This window comes from Primulina tabacum, chromosome 10 (assembly GCF_025594145.1).
Source record: "Primulina tabacum isolate GXHZ01 chromosome 10, ASM2559414v2, whole genome shotgun sequence".
Classification (NCBI taxonomy): domain Eukaryota; kingdom Viridiplantae; phylum Streptophyta; class Magnoliopsida; order Lamiales; family Gesneriaceae; genus Primulina; species Primulina tabacum.
Window position 1 is genome coordinate 38735848 of NC_134559.1, and position 27415 is coordinate 38763262.

At 44.2% G+C, this 27415-nt stretch overlaps 22 non-coding genes and 10 pseudogenes across 22 annotated transcripts; all 32 read left to right on the top strand.

The window, feature by feature from the left end:
• The first annotated feature begins 314 nt into the window (after positions 1-314).
• On the top strand, positions 315-434 carry LOC142513144 (5S ribosomal RNA). Its single transcript, XR_012809105.1, has one exon. It is a non-coding gene; the product is annotated as a 5S ribosomal RNA (ribosomal RNA).
• Positions 435-1117: 683 nt separating this feature from the next.
• LOC142514409 (5S ribosomal RNA) lies at positions 1118-1238 on the top strand. Its single transcript, XR_012810303.1, has one exon. It is a non-coding gene; the product is annotated as a 5S ribosomal RNA (ribosomal RNA).
• A 682-nt stretch (positions 1239-1920) lies between these two features.
• LOC142516460 (5S ribosomal RNA) lies at positions 1921-2041 on the top strand. The gene has a single exon (XR_012812253.1). It is a non-coding gene; the product is annotated as a 5S ribosomal RNA (ribosomal RNA).
• Positions 2042-2724: 683 nt separating this feature from the next.
• On the top strand, positions 2725-2843 carry LOC142509083 (5S ribosomal RNA). The gene has a single exon (XR_012807271.1). It is a non-coding gene; the product is annotated as a 5S ribosomal RNA (ribosomal RNA).
• Positions 2844-3526: 683 nt separating this feature from the next.
• On the top strand, positions 3527-3645 carry LOC142509198 (5S ribosomal RNA). Its single transcript, XR_012807383.1, has one exon. It is a non-coding gene; the product is annotated as a 5S ribosomal RNA (ribosomal RNA).
• Positions 3646-4328: 683 nt separating this feature from the next.
• On the top strand, positions 4329-4449 carry LOC142514410 (5S ribosomal RNA). The gene has a single exon (XR_012810304.1). It is a non-coding gene; the product is annotated as a 5S ribosomal RNA (ribosomal RNA).
• Positions 4450-5133: 684 nt separating this feature from the next.
• Positions 5134-5253, top strand: LOC142516430 (5S ribosomal RNA). The gene has a single exon (XR_012812224.1). It is a non-coding gene; the product is annotated as a 5S ribosomal RNA (ribosomal RNA).
• A 683-nt stretch (positions 5254-5936) lies between these two features.
• LOC142514411 (5S ribosomal RNA) lies at positions 5937-6057 on the top strand. The gene has a single exon (XR_012810305.1). It is a non-coding gene; the product is annotated as a 5S ribosomal RNA (ribosomal RNA).
• A 683-nt stretch (positions 6058-6740) lies between these two features.
• On the top strand, positions 6741-6860 carry LOC142513145 (5S ribosomal RNA). The gene has a single exon (XR_012809106.1). It is a non-coding gene; the product is annotated as a 5S ribosomal RNA (ribosomal RNA).
• Positions 6861-7542: 682 nt separating this feature from the next.
• LOC142514412 (5S ribosomal RNA) lies at positions 7543-7663 on the top strand. Its single transcript, XR_012810306.1, has one exon. It is a non-coding gene; the product is annotated as a 5S ribosomal RNA (ribosomal RNA).
• Positions 7664-8346: 683 nt separating this feature from the next.
• LOC142514853 (5S ribosomal RNA) lies at positions 8347-8467 on the top strand. The gene has a single exon (XR_012810729.1). It is a non-coding gene; the product is annotated as a 5S ribosomal RNA (ribosomal RNA).
• A 684-nt stretch (positions 8468-9151) lies between these two features.
• Positions 9152-9272, top strand: LOC142516555 (5S ribosomal RNA). Its single transcript, XR_012812343.1, has one exon. It is a non-coding gene; the product is annotated as a 5S ribosomal RNA (ribosomal RNA).
• Positions 9273-9954: 682 nt separating this feature from the next.
• On the top strand, positions 9955-10073 carry LOC142513876 (5S ribosomal RNA). Its single transcript, XR_012809799.1, has one exon. It is a non-coding gene; the product is annotated as a 5S ribosomal RNA (ribosomal RNA).
• A 682-nt stretch (positions 10074-10755) lies between these two features.
• Positions 10756-10869, top strand: LOC142511151 (5S ribosomal RNA; annotated as a pseudogene).
• A 684-nt stretch (positions 10870-11553) lies between these two features.
• On the top strand, positions 11554-11672 carry LOC142517290 (5S ribosomal RNA). The gene has a single exon (XR_012813044.1). It is a non-coding gene; the product is annotated as a 5S ribosomal RNA (ribosomal RNA).
• Positions 11673-12357: 685 nt separating this feature from the next.
• LOC142511546 (5S ribosomal RNA) lies at positions 12358-12475 on the top strand (annotated as a pseudogene).
• Positions 12476-13043: 568 nt separating this feature from the next.
• Positions 13044-13165, top strand: LOC142510702 (5S ribosomal RNA; annotated as a pseudogene).
• Positions 13166-13851: 686 nt separating this feature from the next.
• On the top strand, positions 13852-13970 carry LOC142509663 (5S ribosomal RNA). Its single transcript, XR_012807826.1, has one exon. It is a non-coding gene; the product is annotated as a 5S ribosomal RNA (ribosomal RNA).
• Positions 13971-14654: 684 nt separating this feature from the next.
• On the top strand, positions 14655-14773 carry LOC142507801 (5S ribosomal RNA). Its single transcript, XR_012806046.1, has one exon. It is a non-coding gene; the product is annotated as a 5S ribosomal RNA (ribosomal RNA).
• A 682-nt stretch (positions 14774-15455) lies between these two features.
• On the top strand, positions 15456-15574 carry LOC142516859 (5S ribosomal RNA). The gene has a single exon (XR_012812630.1). It is a non-coding gene; the product is annotated as a 5S ribosomal RNA (ribosomal RNA).
• A 1587-nt stretch (positions 15575-17161) lies between these two features.
• Positions 17162-17280, top strand: LOC142509384 (5S ribosomal RNA). Its single transcript, XR_012807561.1, has one exon. It is a non-coding gene; the product is annotated as a 5S ribosomal RNA (ribosomal RNA).
• Positions 17281-17863: 583 nt separating this feature from the next.
• Positions 17864-17982, top strand: LOC142511359 (5S ribosomal RNA; annotated as a pseudogene).
• A 680-nt stretch (positions 17983-18662) lies between these two features.
• Positions 18663-18781, top strand: LOC142509548 (5S ribosomal RNA). Its single transcript, XR_012807716.1, has one exon. It is a non-coding gene; the product is annotated as a 5S ribosomal RNA (ribosomal RNA).
• A 683-nt stretch (positions 18782-19464) lies between these two features.
• LOC142511536 (5S ribosomal RNA) lies at positions 19465-19583 on the top strand (annotated as a pseudogene).
• Positions 19584-20267: 684 nt separating this feature from the next.
• Positions 20268-20386, top strand: LOC142507578 (5S ribosomal RNA). Its single transcript, XR_012805832.1, has one exon. It is a non-coding gene; the product is annotated as a 5S ribosomal RNA (ribosomal RNA).
• A 683-nt stretch (positions 20387-21069) lies between these two features.
• On the top strand, positions 21070-21188 carry LOC142511159 (5S ribosomal RNA; annotated as a pseudogene).
• Positions 21189-22469: 1281 nt separating this feature from the next.
• LOC142512481 (5S ribosomal RNA) lies at positions 22470-22588 on the top strand (annotated as a pseudogene).
• An 811-nt stretch (positions 22589-23399) lies between these two features.
• On the top strand, positions 23400-23518 carry LOC142511144 (5S ribosomal RNA; annotated as a pseudogene).
• A 679-nt stretch (positions 23519-24197) lies between these two features.
• Positions 24198-24316, top strand: LOC142510386 (5S ribosomal RNA). The gene has a single exon (XR_012808501.1). It is a non-coding gene; the product is annotated as a 5S ribosomal RNA (ribosomal RNA).
• A 682-nt stretch (positions 24317-24998) lies between these two features.
• Positions 24999-25117, top strand: LOC142510792 (5S ribosomal RNA; annotated as a pseudogene).
• A 682-nt stretch (positions 25118-25799) lies between these two features.
• On the top strand, positions 25800-25932 carry LOC142510655 (5S ribosomal RNA; annotated as a pseudogene).
• An 810-nt stretch (positions 25933-26742) lies between these two features.
• On the top strand, positions 26743-26861 carry LOC142506755 (5S ribosomal RNA). Its single transcript, XR_012805036.1, has one exon. It is a non-coding gene; the product is annotated as a 5S ribosomal RNA (ribosomal RNA).
• The last annotated feature ends 554 nt before the right edge of the window (positions 26862-27415 follow it).

The window sequence follows — 27415 nt, forward strand, 5'->3', positions numbered from 1 at the left end:
TTTTTTCTATTTTCTGGGAACATTTATCGATTTTTGTTGTCGTGAGCCGGTTCTGTGCGGAAGGGTATGACGCAGATTACTCCGGAGACGGTTAACTCATTAAAAACAATTATTTCGACTGTTTTATCCATAATTTACGTAAACGGTCGCGACACGAGGTCTTCCCAGGGAGGTCACCCATCCTAGCTCTGCCATCGCGCCAGAACGCTTAACTTCATGGTTATGATTGGGCGAGAGCAGTGCCGCGTGTTGTCCATCGCCGCCCGCTCCACACGTACTCGAGGGATATAAGAATAAACATCCCACTCAATGTCGGGTGCGATCATACCAGCACTAATGCACCGGATCCCATCAGAACTCCGAAGTTAAGCGTGCTTGGGCGAAGAGCAGTACTAGGATGGGTGACCCCCTGGGAAGTCCTCGTGTTGCACCCCTTTTCGTGTTTTTCTATTTTTGATTACTTGTTGACAGACGATTTTCGGCTCAAATCATCTGAATCTCGATCGGGACCAGATAAGACATGTGAAATGAAAGTAGCTCGGGCACTGCCGGATTTGGACAAAATTGTAGGCTAATTTGATTGTAAACGGGCAAACGGACGAGACTCATTACTACGCAATGAGCTGACGAGATTTTAGCCGAATTCCTTCTCTAAGACCCTCTAATTTGCGATTTACCGCTTCTGTTAAGCTTTCGTTTCCTCGAGAAATCCGCTTAGGAAGTTCGAAATTCGATTCCGGTTCCATTTTATCGTATCCGAGGCATAATAATAGCTTTACATTCGTTATTTCCTTCTTCTTATTTTTTTTCTATTTTCTGGGAACATTTATCGATTTTTGTTGTCGTGAGCCGGTTCTGTGCGGAAGGGTATGACGCAGATTACTCCGGAGACGGTTAACTCATTAAAAACAATTATTTCGACTGTTTTATCCATAATTTACGTAAACGGTCGCGATACGAGGTCTTCCCAGGGAGGTCACCCATCCTAGCTCTGCCATCGCGCCAGAACGCTTAACTTCATGGTTATGATTGGGCGAGAGCAGTGCCGCGTGTTGTCCATCGCCGCCCGCTCCACACGTACTCGAGGGATATAAGAATAAACATCCCACTCAATGTCGGGTGCGATCATACCAGCACTAATGCACCGGATCCCATCAGAACTCCGAAGTTAAGCGTGCTTGGGCGAAAGCGCAGTACTAGGATGGGTGACCCCCTGGGAAGTCCTCGTGTTGCACCCCTTTTCGTGTTTTTCTATTTTGATTACTTGTTGACAGACGATTTTCGGCTCAAATCATCTGAATCTCGATCGGGACCAGATAAGACATGTGAAATGAAAGTAGCTCGGGCACTGCCGGATTTGGACAAAATTGTAGGCTAATTTGATTGTAAACGGGCAAACGGACGAGACTCATTACTACGCAATGAGCTGACGAGATTTTAGCCGAATTCCTTCTCTAAGACCCTCTAATTTGCGATTTACCGCTTCTGTTAAGCTTTCGTTTCCTCGAGAAATCCGCTTAGGAAGTTCGAAATTCGATTCCGGTTCCATTTTATCGTATCCCAGGCATAATAATAGCTTTACATTCGTTATTTCCTTCTTCTTATTTTTTTTCTATTTTCTGGGAACATTTATCGATTTTTGTTGTCGTGAGCCGGTTCTGTGCGGAAGGGTATGACGCAGATTACTCCGGAGACGGTTAACTCATTAAAAACAATTATTTCGACTGTTTTATCCATAATTTACGTAAACGGTCGCGACACGAGGTCTTCCCAGGGAGGTCACCCATCCTAGCTCTGCCATCGCGCCAGAACGCTTAACTTCATGGTTATGATTGGGCGAGAGCAGTGCCGCGTGTTGTCCATCGCCGCCCGCTCCACACGTACTCGAGGGATATAAGAATAAACATCCCACTCAATGTCGGGTGCGATCATACCAGCACTAATGCACCGGATCCCATCAGAACTCCGAAGTTAAGCGTGCTTGGTCGAAAGCGCAGTACTAGGATGGGTGACCCCCTGAGAAGTCCTCGTGTTGCACCCCTTTTCGTGTTTTTCTATTTTTGATTACTTGTTGACAGACGATTTTCGGCTCAAATCATCTGAATCTCGATCGGGACCAGATAAGACATGTGAAATGAAAGTAGCTCGGGCACTGCCGGATTTGGACAAAATTGTAGGCTAATTTGATTGTAAACGGGCAAACGGACGAGACTCATTACTACGCAATGAGCTGACGAGATTTTAGCCGAATTCCTTCTCTAAGACCCTCTAATTTGCGATTTACCGCTTCTGTTAAGCTTTCGTTTCCTCGAGAAATCCGCTTAGGAAGTTCGAAATTCGATTCCGGTTCCATTTTATCGTATCCGAGGCATAATAATAGCTTTACATTCGTTATTTCCTTCTTCTTATTTTTTTTCTATTTTCTGGGAACATTTATCGATTTTTGTTGTCGTGAGCCGGTTCTGTGCGGAAGGGTATGACGCAGATTACTCCGGAGACGGTTAACTCATTAAAAACAATTATTTCGACTGTTTTATCCATAATTTACGTAAACGGTCGCGACACGAGGTCTTCCCAGGGAGGTCACCCATCCTAGCTCTGCCATCGCGCCAGAACGCTTAACTTCATGGTTATGATTGGGCGAGAGCAGTGCCGCGTGTTGTCCATCGCCGCCCGCTCCACACGTACTCGAGGGATATAAGAATAAACATCCCACTCAATGTCGGGTGCGATCATACCAGCACTAATGCACCGGATCCCATCAGAACTCCGAAGTTAAGCGTGCTTGGGCGAGAGCAGTACTAGGATGGGTGACCCCCTGGGAAGTCCTCGTGTTGCACCCCTTTTCGTGTTTTTCTATTTTTGATTACTTGTTGACAGACGATTTTCGGCTCAAATCATCTGAATCTCGATCGGGACCAGATAAGACATGTGAAATGAAAGTAGCTCGGGCACTGCCGGATTTGGACAAAATTGTAGGCTAATTTGATTGTAAACGGGCAAACGGACGAGACTCATTACTACGCAATGAGCTGACGAGATTTTAGCCGAATTCCTTCTCTAAGACCCTCTAATTTGCGATTTACCGCTTCTGTTAAGCTTTCGTTTCCTCGAGAAATCCGCTTAGGAAGTTCGAAATTCGATTCCGGTTCCATTTTATCGTATCCCAGGCATAATAATAGCTTTACATTCGTTATTTCCTTCTTCTTATTTTTTTTCTATTTTCTGGGAACATTTATCGATTTTTGTTGTCGTGAGCCGGTTCTGTGCGGAAGGGTATGACGCAGATTACTCCGGAGACGGTTAACTCATTAAAAACAATTATTTCGACTGTTTTATCCATAATTTACGTAAACGGTCGCGACACGAGGTCTTCCCAGGGAGGTCACCCATCCTAGCTCTGCCATCGCGCCAGAACGCTTAACTTCATGGTTATGATTGGGCGAGAGCAGTGCCGCGTGTTGTCCATCGCCGCCCGCTCCACACGTACTCGAGGGATATAAGAATAAACATCCCACTCAATGTCGGGTGCGATCATACCAGCACTAATGCACCGGATCCCATCAGAACTCCGAAGTTAAGCGTGCTTGGGCGAGAGCAGTACTAGGATGGGTGACCCCCTGGGAAGTCCTCGTGTTGCACCCCTTTTCGTGTTTTTCTATTTTTGATTACTTGTTGACAGACGATTTTCGGCTCAAATCATCTGAATCTCGATCGGGACCAGATAAGACATGTGAAATGAAAGTAGCTCGGGCACTGCCGGATTTGGACAAAATTGTAGGCTAATTTGATTGTAAACGGGCAAACGGACGAGACTCATTACTACGCAATGAGCTGACGAGATTTTAGCCGAATTCCTTCTCTAAGACCCTCTAATTTGCGATTTACCGCTTCTGTTAAGCTTTCGTTTCCTCGAGAAATCCGCTTAGGAAGTTCGAAATTCGATTCCGGTTCCATTTTATCGTATCCTAGGCATAATAATAGCTTTACATTCGTTATTTCCTTCTTCTTATTTTTTTTCTATTTTCTGGGAACATTTATCGATTTTTGTTGTCGTGAGCCGGTTCTGTGCGGAAGGGTATGACGCAGATTACTCCGGAGACGGTTAACTCATTAAAAACAATTATTTCGACTGTTTTATCCATAATTTACGTAAACGGTCGCGACACGAGGTCTTCCCAGGGAGGTCACCCATCCTAGCTCTGCCATCGCGCCAGAACGCTTAACTTCATGGTTATGATTGGGCGAGAGCAGTGCCGCGTGTTGTCCATCGCCGCCCGCTCCACACGTACTCGAGGGATATAAGAATAAACATCCCACTCAATGTCGGGTGCGATCATACCAGCACTAATGCACCGGATCCCATCAGAACTCCGAAGTTAAGCGTGCTTGGGCGAAAGCGCAGTACTAGGATGGGTGACCCCCTGGGAAGTCCTCGTGTTGCACCCCTTTTCGTGTTTTTCTATTTTTGATTACTTGTTGACAGACGATTTTCGGCTCAAATCATCTGAATCTCGATCGAGACCAGATAAGACTATGTGAAATGAAAGTAGCTCGGGCACTGCCGGATTTGGACAAAATTGTAGGCTAATTTGATTGTAAACGGGCAAACGGACGAGACTCATTACTACGCAATGAGCTGATGAGATTTTAGCCGAATTCCTTCTCTAAGACCCTCTAATTTGCGATTTACCGCTTCTGTTAAGCTTTCGTTTCCTCGAGAAATCCGCTTAGGAAGTTCGAAATTCGATTCCGGTTCCATTTTATCGTATCCCAAAGCATAATAATTGCTTTACATTCGTTATTTCCTTCTTCTTATTTTTTTCTATTTTCTGGGAACATTTATCGATTTTTGTTGTCGTGAGCCGGTTCTGTACGGAAGGGTATGACGCAGATTACTCCGGAGACGGTTAACTCATTAAAAACAATTATTTCGACTGTTTTATCCATAATTTACGTAAACGGTTCGCGACACGAGGTCTTCCCAGGGAGGTCACCCATCATAGCTCTGCCATCGCGCCAGAACGCTTAACTTCATGGTTATGATTGGGCGAGAACAGTGCCGGTGTTGTCCATCGCCGCCTGCTCCACACGTACTCGAGGGATATAAGAATAAACATCCCACTCAATGACGGGTGCGATCATACAAGCACTAATGCACCGGATCCCATCAGAACTCCGAAGTTAAGTGTGCTTGGGCGAGAAGCAGTACTAGGATGGGTGACCCCCTGGGAAGTCCTCGTGTTGCACCCTTTTCGTGTTTTTCTATTTTTGATTACTTGTTGACAGACGATTTTCGGCTCAAATCATCTGAATCTCGATCGGGACCAGATAAGACATGTGAAATGAAAGTAGCTCGGGCACTGCCGGATTTGGACAAAATTGTAGGCTAATTTGATTGTAAACGGGCAAACGGACGAGACTCATTACTACGCAATGAGCTGACGAGATTTTAGCCGAATTCCTTCTCTAAGACCCTCTAATTTGCGATTTACCGCTTCTGTTAAGCTTTCGTTTTTCTCGAGAAATCCGCTTAGGAAGTTCGAAATTCGATTCCGGTTCCATTTTATCGTATCCGAGGCATAATAATAGCTTTACATTCGTTATTTCCTTCTTCTTATTTTTTTTCTATTTTCTGGGAACATTTATCGATTTTTGTTGTCGTGAGCCGGTTCTGTGCGGAAGGGTATGACGCAGATTACTCCGGAGACGGTTAACTCATTAAAAACAATTATTTCGACTGTTTTATCCATAATTTACGTAAACGGTCGCGATACGAGGTCTTCCCAGGGAGGTCACCCATCCTAGCTCTGCCATCGCGCCAGAACGCTTAACTTCATGGTTATGATTGGGCGAGAGCAGTGCCGCGTGTTGTCCATCGCCGCCCGCTCCACACGTACTCGAGGGATATAAGAATAAACATCCCACTCAATGTCGGGTGCGATCATACCAGCACTAATGCACCGGATCCCATCAGAACTCCGAAGTTAAGCGTGCTTGGGCGAAAGCGCAGTACTAGGATGGGTGACCCCCTGGGAAGTCCTCGTGTTGCACCCCTTTTCGTGTTTTTCTATTTTTGATTACTTGTTGACAGACGATTTTCGGCTCAAATCATCTGAATCTCGATCGGGACCAGATAAGACATGTAGAATGAAAGTAGCTCGGGCACTGCCGGATTTGGACAAAATTGTAGGCTAATTTGATTGTAAACGGGCAAACGGACGAGACTCATTACTACGCAATGAGCTGACGAGATTTTAGCCGAATTCCTTCTCTAAGACCCTCTAATTTGCGATTTACCGCTTCTGTTAAGCTTTCGTTTCCTCGAGAAATCCGCTTAGGAAGTTCGAAATTCGATTCCGGTTCCATTTTATCGTATCCTAAGAATAATAATAGCTTTACATTCGTTATTTCCTTCTTCTTATTTTTTTTCTATTTTCTGGGAACATTTATCGATTTTTGTTGTCGTGAGCCGGTTCTGTGCGGAAGGGTATGACGCAGATTACTCCGGAGACGGTTAACTCATTAAAAACAATTATTTCGACTGTTTTATCCATAATTTACGTAAACGGTCGCGACACGAGGTCTTCCCAGCGAGGTCACCCATCCTAGCTCTGCCATCGCGCCAGAACGCTTAACTTCATGGTTATGATTGGGGGAGAGCAGTGCCGCGTGTTGTCCATCGCCGCCCGCTCCACACGTACTCGAGGGATATAAGAATAAACATCCCACTCAATGTCGGGTGCGATCATACCAGCACTAATGCACCGGATCCCATCAGAACTCCGAAGTTAAGCGTGCTTGGGCGAAGAGCAGTACTAGGATGGGTGACCCCCTGGGAAGTCCTCGTGTTGCACCCCTTTTCGTGTTTTTCTATTTTTGATTACTTGTTGACAGACGATTTTCGGCTCAAATCATCTGAATCTCGATCGGGACCAGATAAGACATGTGAAATGAAAGTAGCTCGGGCACTGCCGGATTTGGACAAAATTGTAGGCTAATTTGATTGTAAACGGGCAAACGGACGAGACTCATTACTACGCAATGAGCTGACGAGATTTTAGCCGAATTCCTTCTCTAAGACCCTCTAATTTGCGATTTACCGCTTCTGTTAAGCTTTCGTTTCTCGAGAAATCCGCTTAGGAAGTTCGAAATTCGATTCCGGTTCCATTTTATCGTATCCAAGGCATAATAATAGCTTTACATTCGTTATTTCCTTCTTCTTATTTTTTTTCTATTTTCTGGGAACATTTATCGATTTTTGTTGTCGTGAGCCGGTTCTGTGCGGAAGGGTATGACGCAGATTACTCCGGAGACGGTTAACTCATTAAAAACAATTATTTCGACTGTTTTATCCATAATTTACGTAAACGGTCGCGATACGAGGTCTTCCCAGGGAGGTCACCCATCCTAGCTCTGCCATCGCGCCAGAACGCTTAACTTCATGGTTATGATTGGGCGAGAGCAGTGCCGCGTGTTGTCCATCGCCGCCCGCTCCACACGTACTCGAGGGATATAAGAATAAACATCCCACTCAATGTCGGGTGCGATCATACCAGCACTAATGCACCGGATCCCATCAGAACTCCGAAGTTAAGCGTGCTTGGGCGAAAGCGCAGTACTAGGATGGGTGACCCCCTGGGAAGTCCTCGTGTTGCACCCCTTTTCGTGTTTTTCTATTTTTGATTACTTGTTGACAGACGATTTTCGGCTCAAATCATCTGAATCTCGATCGGGACCAGATAAGACATGTTAAATGAAAGTAGCTCGGGCACTGCCGGATTTGGACAAAATTGTAGGCTAATTTGATTGTAAACGGGCAAACGGACGAGACTCATTACTACGCAATGAGCTGACGAGATTTTAGCCGAATTCCTTCTCTAAGACCCTCTAATTTGCGATTTACCGCTTCTGTTAAGCTTTCGTTTCCTCGAGAAATCCGCTTAGGAAGTTCGAAATTCGATTCCGGTTCCATTTTATCGTATCCGAGGCATAATAATAGCTTTACATTCGTTATTTCCTTCTTCTTATTTTTTTTCTATTTTCTGGGAACATTTATCGATTTTTGTTGTCGTGAGCCGGTTCTGTGCGGAAGGGTATGACGCAGATTACTCCGGAGACGGTTAACTCATTAAAAACAATTATTTCGACTGTTTTATCTATAATTTACGTAAACGGTCGCGATACGAGGTCTTCCCATGGAGGTCACCCATCCTAGCTCCGCCATCGCGCCAGAACGCTTAACTTCATGGTTATGATTGGGCGAGAGCAGTGCCGTGTGTTGTCCATCGCCGCCCGCTCCACACGTACTCGAGGGATATAAGAATAAACATCCCACTCAATGTCGGGTGCGATCATACCAGCACTAATGCACCGGATCCCATCAGAACTCCGAAGTTAAGCGTGCTTGGGCGAAAGCGATGTACTAGGATGGGTGACCCCCTGGGAAGTCCTCGTGTTGCACCCCTTTTCGTGTTTTTCTATTTTTGATTACTTGTTGACAGACGATTTTCGGCTCAAATCATCTGAATCTCGATCGGGACCAGATAAGACATGTTAAATGAAAGTAGCTCGGGCACTGCCAGGATTTGGACAAAATTGTAGGCTAATTTGATTGTAAACGGGCAAACGGACGAGACTCATTACTACGCAATGAGCTGACGAGATTTTAGCCGAATTCCTTCTCTAAGACCCTCTAATTTGCGATTTACCGCTTCTGTTAAGCTTTCGTTTCCTCGAGAAATCCGCTTAGGAAGTTCGAAATTCGATTCCGGTTCCATTTTATCGTATCCGAGGCATAATAATAGCTTTACATTCGTTATTTCCTTCTTCTTATTTTTTTTCTATTTTCTGGGAACATTTATCGATTTTTGTTGTCGTGAGCCGGTTCTGTGCGGAAGGGTATGACGCAGATTACTCCGGAGACGGTTAACTCATTAAAAACAATTATTTCGACTGTTTTATCCATAATTTACGTAAACGGTCGCGATACGAGGTCTTCCCAGGGAGGTCACCCATCCTAGCTCTGCCATCGCGCCAGAACGCTTAACTTCATGGTTATGATTGGGCGAGAGCAGTGCCGCGTGTTGTCCATCGCCGCCCGCTCCACACGTACTCGAGGGATATAAGAATAAACATCCCACTCAATGTCGGGTGCGATCATACCAGCACTAATGCACCGGATCCCATCAGAACTCCGAAGTTAAGCGTGCTTGGGCGAAAGCGCAGTACTAGGATGGGTGACCCCCTGGGAAGTCCTCTTGTTGCACCCCTTTTCGTGTTTTTCTATTTTTGATTACTTGTTGACAGACGATTTTCGGCTCAAATCATCTGAATCTCGATCGGGACCAGATAAGACATGTTAAATGAAAGTAGCTCGGGCACTGCCGGATTTGGACAAAATTGTAGGCTAATTTGATTGTAAACGGGCAAACGGACGAGACTCATTACTACGCAATGAGCTGACGAGATTTTAGCCGAATTCCTTCTCTAAGACCCTCTAATTTGCGATTTACCGCTTCTGTTAAGCTTTCGTTTCCTCGAGAAATCCGCTTAGGAAGTTCGAAATTCGATTCCGGTTCCATTTTATCGTATCCCAGGCATAATAATAGCTTTACATTCGTTATTTCCTTCTTCTTATTTTTTTTCTATTTTCTGGAACATTTATCGATTTTTGTTGTCGTGAGCCGGTTCTGTGCGGAAGGGTATGACGCAGATTACTCCGGAGACGGTTAACTCATTAAAAACAATTATTTCGACTGTTTTATCCATAATTTACGTAAACGGTCGCGACACGAGGTCTTCCCAGGGAGGTCACCCATCCTAGCTCTGCCATCGCGCCAGGACGCTTAACTTCATGGTTATGATTGGGCGAGAGCAGTGCCGCGTGTTGTCCATCGCCGCCCGCTCCACACGTACTCGAGGGATATAAGAATAAACATCCCACTCAATGTCGGGTGCGATCATACCAGCACTAATGCACCGGATCCCATTAGAACTCCAACGTTAAGCGTGCTTGGGCGAGAGCAGTACTAGGATGGGTGACCCCCTGGGAAGTCCTTGTGTTGCACCCTTTTTCGTGTTTTTCTATTTTTGATTACTTGTTGACAGACGATTTTCGGCTCAAATCATCTGAATCTCGATCGGGACCAGATAAGACATGTGAAATGAAAGTAGCTCGGGCACTGCCGGATTTGGACAAAATTGTAAGCTAATTTGATTGTAAACGGGCAAACGGACGAGACTCATTCTCCGCAATGAGCTGACGAGATTTTAGCCGAATTCCTTCTCTAAGACCCTCTAATTTGCGATTTACCGCTTCTGTTAAGCTTTCGTTTCCTCGAGAAATCCGCTTACGAAGTTCGAAATTCGATTCTGGTTCCATTTTATCTTATCCCAAGAATAATAATAGCTTTACATTCGTTATTTCCTTCTTCTTATTTTTTTTCTATTTTCTGGGAACATTTATCGATTTTTGTTGTCGTGAGCCGGTTCTGTGCGGAAGGGTATGACGCAGATTACTCCGGAGACGGTTAACTCATGAAAAACAATTATTTCGACTGTTTTATTCATAATTTACGTAAACGGTCGCGACACGAGGTCTTCCCAGGGAGGTCACCCATCCTAGCTCTGCCATCGCGCCAGGACGCTTAACTTCATGGTTATGATTGGGCGAGAGCAGTGCCGCGTGTTGTCCATCGCCGCCCGCTCCACACGTACTCGAGGGATATAAGAATAAACATCCCACTCAATGTCGGGTGCGATCATACCAGCACTAATGCACCGGATCCCATCAGAACTCCGAAGTTAAGATGGGCGAGAGCAATACAAGGATGGGTGACCCCCTGGGAAGTCCTCGTGTTGCACCCTTTTTCGTGTTTTTTTTTTATTTTTGATTACTTGTTGACAGACGATTTTGGGCTCAAATCATCTGAATCTCGATCGGACCAGATAAGACATGTGAAATGAAAGTAGCTCGGGCACTGCCGGATTTGGACAAAATTGTAGGCTAATTTGATTGTAAACGGGCAAACGGACGAGACTCATTACTACGCAATGAGCTGACGAGATTTTAGCCGAATTCCTTCTCTAAGACCCTCTAATTTGCGATTTACCGCTTCTGTTAAGCTTTCGTTTCCTCGAGAAATCCGCTTAGGAAGTTCGAAATTCGATTCTGGTTCCATTTTATCGTATCCCAAGAATAATAATAGCTTTACATTCGTTATTTCCTTCTTCTTATTTTTTTTTCTATTTTCTGGGAACATTTATCGGTTTTTGTTGTCGTGAGCCGGTTCTGTGCGGAAGGGTATGACGCAGATTACTCCGGAGACGGTTAACTCATTAAAACAATTATTTCGACTGTTTTAGCCATAATTTACGTAAACGGTCGCGACACGAGGACTTCCCAAGGAGGTCACCCATACTAACTCTGCCATCGCGCCAGAACGCTAACTTCATGGTTTTTAATCGGCGAGAGCAATGCCGCGTGTTGTCTATCGCCGCCCGCTCCACACGTACTCGAGGAATATAAGAATAAACATCCTACTCAATGTCGGGTGCGATCATACCAGCACTAATGCACCGGATCCCATCAGAACTCCGAAGTCAACCGTGCTTGGGCTAGAGCAGTACTAGGATGGGTGTCCCCCTGCGAAGTCCTCGTGTTGCACCTCTTTTCGTGTTAATCTATTTTTGATTACTTGTTGACAGACGATTTTCGGCTCAAATCATCTGAATCTCGATCGAGACCAGATAAGATATGTGAAATCAACGTAGCTCGGGCAGTGCCGGATTTGGACAAAATTATTTCCTAATTTGATTGTAAACGGGCAAACGAACGAGACACATTACTCCGCAATGAGATGGCGAGATTTTAGCCGAATTCCTTCTCTAAGACCCTTTAATTTGCGATTTTCCGATTCTGTTAAACTTCCGCTTCCTCGAGAAATTCTCTTAGAAAGTTTGAAATTCGATTCCTGTTCCATTTTATCCTATCTCAGACATAATAATAGCTTTACATTCGATATTTTCTTCTTCTTATTTTTTTTTTCTATTTTCTGGGAACATTTAGCGATTTTTGTTGCCGTGAGCCGGTTCTGTGTGGAAGGGTATGACGCAGATTACTCCGGAGACAGTTAACTCATTAAAAACAATTATTTCTACTGTTTTAGCCATAATTTACGTAAACGGTCCCGACACGAGGAATTCCTATGGGAGGTCACCCATCCTAGCTCTGCCATCGCGCCAGAACGCAAACTTCATGGTTCTGATTGGGCGAGTGCAGTGCCGCGTGTTGTCCCTCGCCGCCCGCTCCACACGTACTCAGGAGATATAAGAATAAACATTCCACTCAATGTCGGGTGCGATCATACCAGCAATAATGCACCGGATCCCATCATAACTCCGAAGTTAAGCGTGCTTGGGCAAGAGCAGTGCAAGGATGGGTGACCCCTGGGAAGTCCTCGTGTTGCTCCCCTTTTCGTTATTTTCGTGTTGGACAAAATTGTAGCCTAATTTGATTGTAAACGGGCAACGAACGAGGCTCATTGCGGATCGAGATTTTAGCCGAATTTCTTCTCTGAAGCCCTCTAATTTACGATTTTCCTCTTCATTTAAGCTTCCGTTTCATCGAGAAATCCGCTTAGGAAGTTCGAAATTCGATTCCTGTTCCATTTTCTCGTATCTCATGCATAATAATAGCTTTACATTCGCTGTTTTCTTCTTCTTATTTTTTTTCTATTTTCTGGGAACATTTAGCGATTTTTGTTGCCGTGAGCTGGTTCTGTGCGGAAGGGTATGTCGCAGATTACTCCGGAGACGGTTAACTCATTAAAAACAATTATTTCGACTGTTTTAGCCATAATTTACGTATACGATCGCGACACGAGGACTTCCCAGGAAGGTCACCCATCCTAGCTTTGCCATCGCGTCAGAACGCTTAACTTCATGGTTCTGATTGGGCGAGAGCAGTGCCGCGTGTTGTCCATCGTCGCACGCTCCACACGTACTCGAAAGATATAAGAATAAAAATCGCACTCTATGTCTGGTGCGATCATACCAGCCTTAATGCACCGGATCCCATCAGAACTTCAACGTTAAGCGTGCTTGGGCGAGAGCAGTACTAGTAGGATGGGTGACCCCCTGGGAAGTCCTCGTGTTGCACCCCTTTTCGTGTTTTTCTATTTTTGATTACTTGTTGACAGACGATTTTTTGCTCAAATCATCTGAATCTCGATCGGGACCAGATAGGACATGTGAAATCAACGTAGCTCGGGCACTGCCGGATTTGGACAAAATTGTAGGCTAATTTGATTGTAAACGGGCAAAAAAATGAGACTCATTGCTCCGCAATGAGCTGACGAGATTTTAGCCGAATTCCTTCTCTAAGACCCTCTAATTTGCGATTTTCCGCTTCTGTTAAGCTTCCGTTTCCTCAAGAAATCCGCTTAGAAAATTCGAAATTCGATTCCGGTTCAATTTTATCGTATCCCAGGCATAATAATAGCTTTACATTCGCTATTTTCTTCTTCTTATTTTTTTTTCTATTTTTTGGGAACATTTAGCGATTTTTGTTGTCGTGAGCCGGTTCAGTGCGGAAAAGGATATGACGCAGATTACTCCGGAGCCGTTTAACTCATTAAAAACAATTATTTCGACTATTTTAGCTATAATTTACGTAAACGGTCGCTACACGAGGACTTCCCAGGGAGGTCACCCGTCCTAGCTCTTCTATCGCGCTAGAACGCTTAATTTCATGGTTCTGATTGGGCGAGAGCAGTGCCGCGTGTTGTCCATCGTCGCCCGCTTCACACGTAATCGAGAGATATAAGAATAAAAATCGCACTCAATGTCTGGTGCGATCATACCAGCACTAATGCACCGGATCCCATCAGAACTCTGAATTTAAGCGTTCTTTGGCAAGAGCAGTACTAGGATGGGTGACCCCCTGGGAAGTCCTCGTGTTGCACCCATTTTCGTGTTTTTCAATTTTTGATTTCTTGTTGACAAACGATTTTCGGCTCAAATCATCTGAATCTTGATCGGGACTAAATAAGACATGTGAAATCAACGTAGCTCGGGCACTGTCGGATTTCGACAAAATTGTAGGCTAATTTGATTGTAAACTGGAAAACGAACGAGACTCATTACTCCGCAATGTGCTGGCGAGATTTTAGCCGAATTCTTTGTCTAAGACCCTCTAATTTGCGATTTTCTGCTTCTGTTATGCTTCCGTTTACTCGAGAAATCCGCTTAGGAAGTTCGAAATTCGATTCATGTTCCATTTTATCGTATCTCAAGCATAATAATAGCTTTACATTTGCTATTTTTTTCTTTTTATTTTTTTTTTCTATTTTCTGGAACATTTAGCGATTTTTGTTGCCGTGAGCCGGTTCTGTGCGGAAGGGTATGACGCAGATTACTCCGGAGACGGTTAACTCTTTAAAAACAATTATTTCGACTGTTTTAGCTATGATTTACATAAACGGTCGCGACACGAGAACTTCCCAGGGAGGTCACCCATCCTAGCTCTGCCATCGCGCCAGAACGCTTAAATTCATGGTTCTGATTGGGCGAGATCAGTGCCGCGTGTTGTCCATCGTCGCCCGCTCCACTCGTACTCGAGAGATATAAGAATAAAAATCCCACTCAATGTCGGGTGCGATCATACCAACACTAATGCACCGGATCCCATTAGAACTCCAAAGTTAAGCGTGCTTGGGCGAGAGCAGTACTAGGATGGGTGACCCCCTGCTAAGTCCTCGTGATGCACCCCTTTTCTTGTTTTTCTATTTTTGATTACTTGTTGACAGACGATATTCGGCTCAAATCATCTGAATCTCGATCGAAACCATATAAGACATGTGAAATCAACGTAGCTCGGGCCCTACCGGATTTGGACAAAATTGTAGCCTAGTTTGATTGTAAACGGGCAAACGAACGAGACTCATTACTCCGCAATGAGCTGGCGAGATTTTAGCCGAATTCCTTCTCTAAGACCCTCTAATTTGCGATTTTCCGCTTCTGTTAAGCTTTCGTTTCATCGAGAAATCCTCTTATGAAGTTCGAAATTCGATTCCTGTTCCATTTAATCGTATCTTAGGCATAATAATAGCTTTACATTCGCTATTTTCTTCTTTTTATTTTTTTCTATTTTCTGGGAACATTTAGCGATTTATATTGCCGTGAGCCGGTTCTGTGCGGAAGGGTGTGACAAAGATTACTCCGGAGATGGTTAACTCATTAAAAACAATTATTTCGACAGTTTTAGCCCTAATTTACGTAAACGGTGGCGACACGAGGACTTCCCAGGAAGGTGACCCATCCTAGCTCTGCCATCGCGCCAGAACGCTTAACTTCATGGTTCTTATTGAGCGAGAGCAGTGCCGCGTGTAGTCCATCGTCGCCCGCTCCACACGTACTCGAGAGATATAAGAATAAACTTCCCACTCAATATCGGGTGCGATCATACCAGCACTAATGCACCGGATCCCATCAGAACTCCGAAGTTAAGCATGCTTGGGCAAGAGTAGTACTAGGATGTCTGACCCCCTGAGAAGTCCTCGTGTTGCACCCCTTTTCGTGTTTTTCTATTTTTGATTAATTGTTGACAGCCGATTTTCGGCTCAAATCATCAGAATCTCGATCGGGACCAAATAAGACATGTGAAATCAACGTAGCTCGGGCACTGCCGGATTTGGACAAAATTGTAGGCTAATTTGATTGTAAACGAGCAAACGACCGAGAATCATTACTCCGAAATGAGCTGGCGAGATTTTAGGCGAATTCCATCTCTAAGACCTCTAATTTGCGACTTTCCGCTTCTGTTAAGCTTCCGTTTCCTCGAGAAATCTGCTTAGGAAGTTCGAAATTCGTTTCCTGTTCCATTTTATCGTATCTCAGGCATAATAATAGCTTTACATTCGCTATTTTCTTCTTCTTATTTTTTTTCTATTTTCTGGGAACATTTAGCGATTTTTGTTGCTGTGAGCCGGTTCTGTGTGGAAGGGTATGACGCAGATTACTCCGGAGACGGTTAACTCATTAAAACAATTATTTCGACTGTTTTAGCCATAATTTACGTAAACGGTCGGGACACAATGACTTCCCAGGAAGGTCACCCATCCTAGCTCGGCCATCGCGCCAGAACGCTTAACTTCATAGTTCTGATTGGGCGAGTGCAGTGCCGCGTGTTGTCCATCGTCGCCCGCTCCACACGTACTAGAGAGATATAAGAATAAACATCCCACTCAATGTCGGGTGCGATCATACCTGCACTAATGCACCGGATCCAATCAGAACTCCGAAGTTAAGCGTGCTTGGGCAAGAGCAGTACTAGGATGGGTAAACAAGCAAATGACTGAGACTCAATGCTACGCAATGAGCTGGCGAGATTTTAGCCGAATTCCTTCTCTAAGCGTGCTTGGGCGAGAGCAGTACTAGGATGGGTGACCCCCTGTGAAGTCCACTTGTTGTACCCCTTTTCGTGTTTTTCTATTTTTGATTACTTGTTGACATACGATTTTCGGCTCAAATCATCTGAATCTCGATCGGGACCAGATAAGACATGTGAAATCAACTTATCTCGGGCACTGCCGGATTTTGACAAAATTGTAGCCGAATTTGATTGTAAACGGACAAACGAATAAGACTCATTACTCTGCAATGAGCTGGCGAGATTTTAGCCGAATTCCTTCTCTAAGACTCTCTAATTTGCGATTTTTCGCTTCTTTTAAGCTTCCGTTTCCTCAAGAAATCCGCTTAGGAAGTTCGAAATTAGATTCCTGTTCCATTTTATGGTATCTCAGGCATAATTACAGCTTAACATTCGCTATTTTCTTCTTCTTATTTTTTTTCTATTTTCTCGGAACATTTAGCGATTTTTGTTGCCGTGAGCCGATTCTGTGCGGAAGGGTATGACGCAGATTACTCCGGAGACGGTTAACTCATTAAAAACAATTATTTCGACTGTTTTAGCCATAATTTACGTAAATGGTCGCGACACGAGGACTTCCCAGAAAGGTCACCCATTCTAGCTCTACCATCGCGCTAAAACGCTTAACTTCATGGTTCTGATTGGGCGAGAGCAGTGCCGCGTGTTGTCCATCGTCGCCCACTCCACACGTATTCGAGAGATATAAGAATAAAAATCCCACTCAATTTCGGGTGCGATCATACCAGCACTAATGCATCGGATCCCATCAGAACTCCGAAGTTAAGCGTGCTTGGGCGAGAGCAGTACTAGGATGGCTGACCCCCTGGTAAGTCTTCATGATGCACCCCTTTTTGTGTTTTTCTATTTTTGATTACTTGTGTATAGACGATTTTCGGCTCAAATCCTCTGAATCTCGATCGGGACCAGATAAGACATGTGAAATCAACGTAGCTCGGGCACTACCGGATTTGGACAAAATTGTAGCCTAGTTTGATTGTAAACGGGCAAACGAACGAGACTCATTACTCCGCAATGAGCTGGCGAGATTTTAGCCGAATTCCTTCTCTAAGACACTCTAATTTGCGATTTTCCGCTTCTGTTAAGCTTCCGTTTCTTCGAGAAATCCGCTTAGGAAGTTCGAAATTGCGATTTATATTGCCGTGAGCCGGTTCTGTGCGGAAGGGTGTGACGCAGATTACTCCGGAGATGGTTAACTCATTAAAAACAATTATTTCGACTGTTTTACCCATAATTTACGTAAACGGTCGCGACACAAGGACTTCCAGGAAGGTCAGCCATCCTAGCTCGGCCATCGCGCCAGAACGCTTAACTTCATGGTTTTGATTTGGCGAGAGCAGTGCCGCGTGTTGTCCATCGTCGCCCGCTCCACACGTACTCGAAAGATATAAGATTAAAAATCCACTCAATGTCGGGTGCGATCATACTAGCACTAATGCACCGGATCCCATCAGAACTTCGAATGTAAGCGTACTTGGGCGAGAGCAGTACTAGGATGGGTGACCCCGTGGGAAGTCATCGTATTGTTCCCCTTTTCGTGTTTTTCTATTTTTGATTACTTGTTGATAGGCGATTTTCGGCTCAAATCATCTAAATCTCGATCGGGACCAGATAAGACATGTGAAATCAACGTAGCTCGGGCACTGTCGGATTTGGACAAACTGTAGGCTAATTTGATTGTAAACGGGCAAACGAACGAGACTCATTACTCCGCAATGAGATGGAGGATTTTAGCCGAATTCCTTCTCTAAGACCCTCTAATTTGCGATTTTCCGCTTCTGTTAAGCTTCCGTTTCCTCGAGAATCTGCTTAGGAAGTCCAAAATTCGATTCCGGTTCCATTTATCGTATCCCAGGCATAATAATAGCTTTACATTTGCTATTTTCTTATTCTTATTTTTTTTTCTATTTTCTAGGAACATTTAGCGATTTTTGTTGTCGTGAGCCGGTTCTGTGCGGAAGGGTATGACGCAGATTACTCCGGAGAAGGTTAACTCATTAAAAACAATTATTTCGACTGTTTTAGCCATAATTTACGTAAACGGTCGCGACAAGAGGACTTCTCAGGGAGGTCACCCATCCTAGCTCTGCCATCGCGCCAGAACGCTTAACTTCATGGTTCTGATTGGGCGAGAGCAGTGCCGCGTGTTGTCCATCGCCGCCCGCTCCACACATACTCGAGGGATATAAAAATAAACATCCCACTCAATGTCAGGTGCGATCATACCAGGATTAATGCACCGGATCCCCTCAGAACTCCGAAGTTAAGCGTTCTTGGACGAGAGCTATACTAGGATGGGTGACCCCTTGGGAATTCCTCGTGTTGTATCCCTTTTCTTGTTTTTCTATTTTTGATTAATTGTTGACAGACGATTTTCGGCTCAAATCATCTGAATTTCGATCGTGACCAGATAAGACATGTGAAATCAAAGTAGCTCAGGCACTGCCGGATTTGAACAAAATTGTAGCCTAATTTGATTGTAAACGGGCAAACGAACGAGACTCATTACTTCGCAATGAGCTGGCGAGATTTTAGCCGAATTCCTTCTCTAAGACCCTCTAATTTGCGATTTTCCGCTTCTGTTAAGCTTCCGTCTCCTCGAGAAATCCGCTTAGGAAGTCCAAAATTTGATTCCGGTTCCATTTTATCGTATCCCAGGCATAATAATAGCTTTACATTCGCTATTTTCTTATTTTTATTTTTTTTCTATTTTCTAGGAACATTTAGCGATTTTTGTTGTCGTGAGCCGGTTCTGTGCGGAAGGGTATGATGCAGATTACTCCGGAGATGGTTAACTCATTAAAAACAATTATTTCGACTGTTTTAGCCATAATTTACGTAAACGGTCGTGACAGGAGGACTTCCTAGGGAGGTCACCCATCCTAGCTCTGCCATCGCGCCAGAACGCTTAACTTCATGGTTTTGATTGGGCGAGAGCAGTGCCGCGTGTTGTCCATCGCCGCCCGCTCCACACATACTCGAGGGATATAAGAATAAACATCCCACTCAATGTCAGGTGCGATCATACCAGCATTAATGCACCGGATCCCCTCAGAACTCCGAAGTTAAGCGTGCTTGGACGAGAGCTGTACTAGGCTGTGTGACCTCTTGGGATTTCCTCATGTTGCACCCCTTTTCGTGTTTTTCTATTTTTGATTAAATGTTGATAGACGATTTTCGGCTCAAATCATCTGAATCTCGATCGGGACCAAATAAGACATGTGAAATCAATATAGCTCAGGCACTGCCGGATTTGGACAAAATTGTAGCCTAATTTGATTGTAAACGGGAAAACGAACGAGACTCATTACTCCGCAATGAGCTGGCGAGATTTTAGCCGAATTCCTTCTCTAAGACCCTCTAATTTGCGATTTTCCGCTTCTGTTAAGCTTCCGTTTCCTCGAGAAATCCGCTTAGGAAGTCCGAAATTCGATTCAGGTTCCATTTTATCGTATCACAGGCATAATAATAGCTTTACATTCGCTATTTTCTTATTCTTATTTTTTTTCTATTTTTTGGGAGCATTTAGCGATTTTTGTTGTCGTGAGCCGGTTCTGCGCGGAAGGGTATGACGCCGATTACTCCGGAGATGGTTAACTCATTTGAAACAATTATTTCGGCTGTTTTAGCCATAATTTACGTAAACCGTCTAGACACGAGGACTTCCCAGGGAAGTCACCCATCCTATCTCTGCCATCGCGCCGAGAATGATTAACTTCATGGTTCTGATTGGGATAGAGTAGTGCCGCGTGTTGTCAATCGCCGCCTGCTCCAAACGTACACGAGGGATAAAAGAATAAACATCCCACTCAAGGTCGGGTGCGATCATACCAGCACTAATGCACCGGATCCCATCAGAACTCCGAAGTTAAGTGTGCTTGGGCGAGTGCAGTACCAGGATGGGTGAGCCCCTTGGAATTCCTCATGTTGCACCTCTTTTCGTGTTTTTCTATTTTTGATTAATTGTTAACAGACGATTTTTGGCTCAAATCATCTGAATCTCGATCAGGACCAGATAAGACATGTGAAATAAACTTATCTCGGGCACTGCCGGATTTTGACAAAATTGTAGCCGAATTTGATTGTAAACGGACAAACGAATGAGACTCATTACTCTGCAATGAGCTGGCGAGATTTTAGCCGAATTCCTTCTCTAAGACCCTCTAATTTGCGATTTTCCGCTTCTGTTAAGCTTCTGTTTCCTCGAGAAATACGCTTAGGAAGTTCGAAATTCGATTCCGGTTCCATTTTATCGTATCCCAGGCATAATAATAGCTTTACATTCGCTATTTTCTTCTTCTTATTTTTTTCTATTTTTTGGTAACATTTAGCAATTTTTTTTGTCGTGAGCCGGTTCTGTGTGGAATGGTATGACGCAGATTACTCCGGAGACGGTTAACTCATTAAAAAAAATTATTTTCGACTGTTTTATCCATAATTTACGTAAACGGTCGTGACACGAGGACTTCTCAGGGAGGTCACCCAACCTAGCTCGGCCATCGCGCCAGAACGCTTAACTTCATAGTTTTGATTGGGCGAGAGCAGTGCCGCGTGTTGTCCATCGCCACCCGCTCCACACGTACTCGAGGGATATAAGAATGAACATCCCACTCAATGTCGGGTGCGATCTTACCAGCACTAATGCACCGGATCCCATCAGAACTCTGAAGTTATATGTGCTTGGGCGAGAGCAGTACTAGGATGAGTGACCCCATGGGCTGTCCTCGTGTTGCACCCCTTTTCTTGTTTTTCTATTTTTGATTACTTGTTAACATACGATTTTCGGCTCAAATCATCTAAATCTCGATCGGGACCAGATAAGACATGTGAAATCAACGTAGCTCGGGCGCTGCCGAATTTGGACAAAATTGTATCCTAATTTGATTGTAAACGGGCAAACGAACGAGACTCATTACATCGCAATGAGCTGGCGAGATTTTAGCCAAATTCCTTCTCTAAGACCCTCTAATTTGCGATTTTCCGATTCTTTTAAGCTTCCGTTTCCTCGAGAAATCCGCTTAGGAAGTCCAAAATTCGATTACGGCTCCATTTTATCGTATCCAAGGCATAATAATAGCTTTACATTCGCTATTTTCTTATTCTTATTTTTTTTCTATTTTCTGGGAACATTTAACGATTTTTGTTGTCGTGAGCCGGTTCTGGGCGGAAGGGTATGATGCATATTACTCCGGAGATGGTTAACTCATTGAAAACAATTATTTCGACTGATTTAGCCATAATTTACGTAAACGGTCGTGACACGAGGACTTCCTGGGGAGGTCACCCATCCTTGCTCTGCCATCGCGCCAGAACGATTAACTTCATGGTTCTGATTGGGCGAGTGCAGTGCCGCGTGTTGTCCATCGCCGCCCGCTCCACACATACTCGAGGGATATAAGAATAAACATCCCACTCAATGTCGGTTGCGATCATACCAGCACTAATGCACCGGATCCCATCAGAACTCCGAAGTTAAGCATGTGAAATCAACGTATCTCGGACACTGCCGGATTTGGAAAAAATTGTAGCCGAATTTGATTGTAAACAGACAAACGAACGAGACTCATTACTCCGCAATGAGCTGGCGAGATTTTAGCCGAATTCCTTCTCTAAGACCCTCTAATTTGCGATTTTTCGCTTCTGTTAAGCTTCCGTTTCCTCGAGAAATCCGCTTAGAAAGTCCGAAATTCGATTCCTGTTCTATTTTATTGTAAGATTTTAGCCGAATTCCTTTTTTTTCTATTTTTTGGGAGCATTTAACGATTTTTGTTGTCGTGAACCGGTTTTGCGCGAATGGTATGACGCAAATTACTCCAGAGACGGTTAACTCATTAAAAAAATTTATTTTCGACTGTTTTATACATAATCTACGTAAACGGTCGCGACACGAGCACTTCCCAAGGAGGTCACCCATCAACTTCATGGTTTTGATTGGGCGAGTGCAGTGCCGCGTGTTGTCCATCGCCGCCCGCTCCACACGTACTCGAGTGATATAAGAATAAACATCCCACTCAATGTCGGGTGCGATCATACCAGCACTAATGCACCGGATCCCATCAGAACTCCGAAGTTATGCGTGCTTGGGCGAGAGCAGTACTAGGATGAGTGACCCCCTGGGCGAGAGCAGTGCCGCGTGTTGTCCATCGCCGCCCGCTTCACTCGTACTCGAAGGATATGAGAATAAACATCCCACTCAATGTCAGGTGCGATCATACCATCACTAATGCACCGGATCCCATCAGAACACCCCCTGGGAAGTCCTCGTGTTGCACCCTTTTTCGTGTTTTCCTATTTTTGATTACCTGTTGACAGACGATTTTCGGCTCAAATCATCTGAATCTCGATCGGGACAAGATAAAACATGTGAAATCAACGTAGCTCGGGCACTGCCAGATTTGGACAAAATTGTAGCCTAATTTGATTGTAAACGGGCAAACGAACGAGACTCATTGCGGACTGGCGAGATTTTAGCCGAATTTCATCTCTAAGACCCTCTAATTTGCGATTTTCCGCTTCTGTTAAGCTTCCGTTTCCTCGAAAAATCTGCTTAGGAAGTTCGAAATTCGACTCCGGTTCCATTTTATGATATCTCAGGCATAATAATAGCTTTACATTCGCTATTTTTCTATTCTTATTTTTTTTCTATTTTCTCGAAACATTTATCGATTTTTGTTATCGTTAGCCGGTTCTGTGCGGAAGGGTATGACACAGATTACTCCGGAGACGGTAAACTCATTAAAAACAATTATTTCGTCTGTTTTAGCCATAATTTACGTAAACGGTCGCGACACGAGGACTTCCCGGTAGGTGAACCATCCTAGCTCTGCCATTGCGCCAGAACGCTTAATTTCATGGTTCTGATTGGGCGAGAGCAGTGCCGCTTGTTGTCTATCATCGCCCGCTACACACGTACTCGAGGGATATAAGAATAAACAACCCACTTAATGTCGGGTGCGATCATACCAGCACTAATGCACCGGATACCATTAGAACTTCGAAGTTAAGCATGCTTGGGCGAGACCAGTACTAGGATGGGCGACCCCCTGGGAAGTCATCATGTTGCATCCCTTTTTGTTTTTTTCTATTTTTGATAACTTGTTGACAGACGATTTTCGGCTCAAATCATCTGAATCTCGATCGGAACCAGATAAGACATGTGAAATCAACGTGGCCCGGGCACTGCCGGATTTGGACAAAATTGTAGGCTAATTTTATTGTAAACAGGCAAACGAACGAGACTCATTACTCCGCAATGAGCTGGCGAGATTTTAGCCGAATTTGTTCTTTAAGACCCTCTAATTTGCGATTTTCCGCTTCTGTTAAACTTTCGTTTCCTCGAGAAATCTGCTTAGAAAGTCCGAAATTCGATTCCAGTTCCATTTTATCGTATCTCAGCCATAATAATAGCTTTACATTCGCTTTTTTCTTATTCTTATTTTTTTTCTATTTTCTGAGAAAATTTAGCGATTTTTGTTGTCGTGAGCCGGTTTTGTGCGGAAGGGTATGACGCAGATTACTCCGTAGACGGTTAACTCATTAAAAACAATTATTTCGATTGTTTTAGCCATAATTTACATAAACGATCGTGACACGAGGACTTCCCAGGAGGTCCATCCTCGCTCTGCCATCGCGCCAGAATGCTTAACTTCATGGTTCTGATTGGGCGAGAGCAGTCCCGCGTGTTGTCCATCGCCGCCAGCTCCACACGTACTAAAGGGATATAAGAATAAACATCCCACACAATGTCGGGTGTGATCATACCAGCACCAATGCACAAGATCCCATTAGAACTCCGAAGTTCAGCGTGCTTGGACGAGAGCAATACTAGGATGGGTGACCCCCTGGGAAGTCCTAGTGTTGCACCCCTTTTGGTGTTTTTCTATTTTTGATTACTTGTTGACAGACGATTTTCGGCTCAAATCATCTGAATCTCGATCGGGACCAGATAAAACATGTGAAATTAACGTAGCTCGGGCACTGCCTTATTTGGACAAAATTATAGGATAGTTTGTTTGTAAACGGCCAAACGAACGAGACTCATTGCTCCGCAATGAGCTGGCGAGATTTTAGCCGAATTGCTTCTCTAAGACCCTCTAATTTGCGATTTTCCGCTTCTGTTAAACTTCCGTTTCCTCGAGAAATCCGTTTAAGAAGTCCGAAATTCGATTCCGATTCCATTTTATCGTATCCCAAGCATAATAATAGCTTTACATTCGCTATTTTCTTATTCTTATTTTTTTTCTATTTTCTGGGAACATTTAGCGATTTTTGTTGTCGTGAGCCGATTCTATGCGGAAGGGTATGATGCAGATTACTCCGGAGACGGTTAACTCATTAAAAACAATTATTTCTACTGTTTTAGCCATAATTTACGTAAACGGTCGCGACACGAGGACTTTTCATGGAGGTCACCCATCCTAGCTCTGCAATCGCGCCAGAACGCTTAACTTCATGGTTCTGTTGGGCGAGAGCAGTGCCGCGGGTTGTCCATCGCCGCCCGCTCCACTCGTACTCGAGGGATATAAAAATAAACATCCCACTCAATGTCGGGTGCGATCATACCAGCACTAATGCACCGGATACCATCAGAACTCAAAAGTTAAGCGTGCTTGGGCGAGAGCAGTACTAGGATGGGTGACCCCTTTGGAAGTCCTCATATTGTACCTCTTTTCGTGTTTTTCTATTTTTGATTAATTTTTGACAGACGATTTTCGGCTCAAATCATCTGAATCTCGATCGAGACAAGATAAGACATGTAAAATCAACGTAGCTCGGGCACTGCCGGATTTGGACTAAATTGTAGCCTTATTTGATTGTAAACGGGCAAACGAACGAGACTCATTACTCCGCAATGAGCTGACAAGATTTTAGCTAAATTCCTTCTCTAAGACCCTCTAATTTGCGATTTTCCACTTCTGTAAAGTTTCCGTTTCCTCGAGAAATCCGCTTAGAAGTCCGAAATTCGATTCCGATTCCATTTTATCGTATCTCAAGCATAATAATAACTAAACATTCGCTATTTTATTATTCTTATTTTTTTTCTATTTTCTGGGAACATTTAGCGATTTTAGTTGTCGTGAGCCGGTTCTGTGCGGAAGGGTATGACGCAGATTACTCCGGAGACGGTTAACTCATTAAAAACAATTATTTCTACTGTTTTAACCATAATTTACGTAAACGGTCGCGACACGAGGACTTCCTAGAGAGGTCACCCATCCTAGCTCTGCCATCTCGCCAGAACGCTTAACTTCATGGTTCTGATTGGGCGAGAGCAGTGCTGCGTGTTGTCCATCGCCACCCGCTCCACACGGACTCGAGGGATATAAGAATAAACATCCCACTCAATGTCGGGTGCGATCATACCAGCACTAATTCACCGAATCCAATCAGAACTGCGAAGTCAAGCGTGCTTGGGCCGGAGTGCTTGGGCGAGAGCAGTACTAGAATGGGTGACCCCCTGGGAAGTCCTCGTGTTGCACTCCTTTTCGTGTTGCGTGTTGTCCATCGCCGCACGCTCCACTCGTACTCGAGGGATATAAGAATAAACATCTCACTCAACTTGGGCGAGAGCAGTACTAGAATGGGTGACCCTCTGGGAAGTTCTCTTTTGCACCCCTTTTCGTGTTTTTCTATTTTTGATTACCTGTTGACAGACAATTTTCGGATCAAATCATCTGAATCTCGATCTGGACCAGATAAGACATGTGAAATCAACGTAGCTCGGGCACTGTCCGATTTAGACAAAATTGTAGCGTAATTTTATTGTAAACGGGCAAACAAATGAGACTCATTGCGGACTGGCGAGATTTTAGCCGAATTTCTTCTCTAAGACCCTCTAATTTGCGATTTTCCGCTTCTGTTAAGCTTCCGTTTCCTCGAGAAATCTGCTTAGGAAGTCCGAAATTCGATTCCGGTTCCATTTTAACGTATTGCAGGCATAATAATAGATTTACATTCGCTATTTTCTTATTCTTATTTTTTTTTCTATTTTCTGGGAACATTTAGCGATTTTTGTGGTCGTGAGCCGGTTTTGTGCGGAAGGGTATGACACAGATTACTCCGGAGATGGTTAACTCATTAAAAACAATTATTTCGACTGTTTTAGCTATAATTTACGTAAACGGTCGTGACACGAGGACTTCCTAGAGAGGTCACCCATCCTAGCTCTGCCATCTCGCCAGAACGCTTAACTTCATGGTTCTGATTGGGCGAGAGCAGTGCCGCGTGTTGTCCCTCGCCGCCCGTTCCACACGTACTTGAGGAATATAAGAATAAACAACCCACTCAATGTCGGGTGCGATCATACCAGCACTAATGCACCAGATCCCATCAGAACTCCGAAGTAAAGCGTGCTTGGGAGAGAGCAGTACTAGGATGGGTGACCCCTTGGGAAGTCCTTGCGTTGCATCCATTTTCGTGTTTTTCTATTTTTGATTACTTGTTGACAGACGATTTTCAGCTCAAATCATCTGAATCTCGATCGGGACCAGATAAGACATGTGAAATCAACGTAGCTCGGGCACTGCCGGATTTGGACAAAATTGCAGGCTAATTTGATTGTAAACGGGCAAACGAACGAGACTCATTACTCCGCAATGAGCTGGCGAGATTTTGCCGAATTCATTCTCTAAAACCCTCTAATTTGCTATTTACCGCTTATGTTAAGCTTCCGTTTCCTCGAGAAATCCGCTTAGGAAGTCCTAAATTCGATTCCGATTCCATTTTATCGTATCCAAGGCATAATAATAGCTTTTCATCCACTATTTTCTTCTTCTAATTTTTTTTCTATTTTCGAGGAACATTTTGCGATTTTTGTGATCGTGAGTCGGTTCTGTGCGAAAGGGTATGACGCAGATTACTCCGGAGACGGTTAACTCATTAAAAACAATTATTTCGACTGTTTTAGCTATAATTTACGTAAACGGTCGGGACACGAGAACTTCCCAGGGAGGTGACCCATCCTAG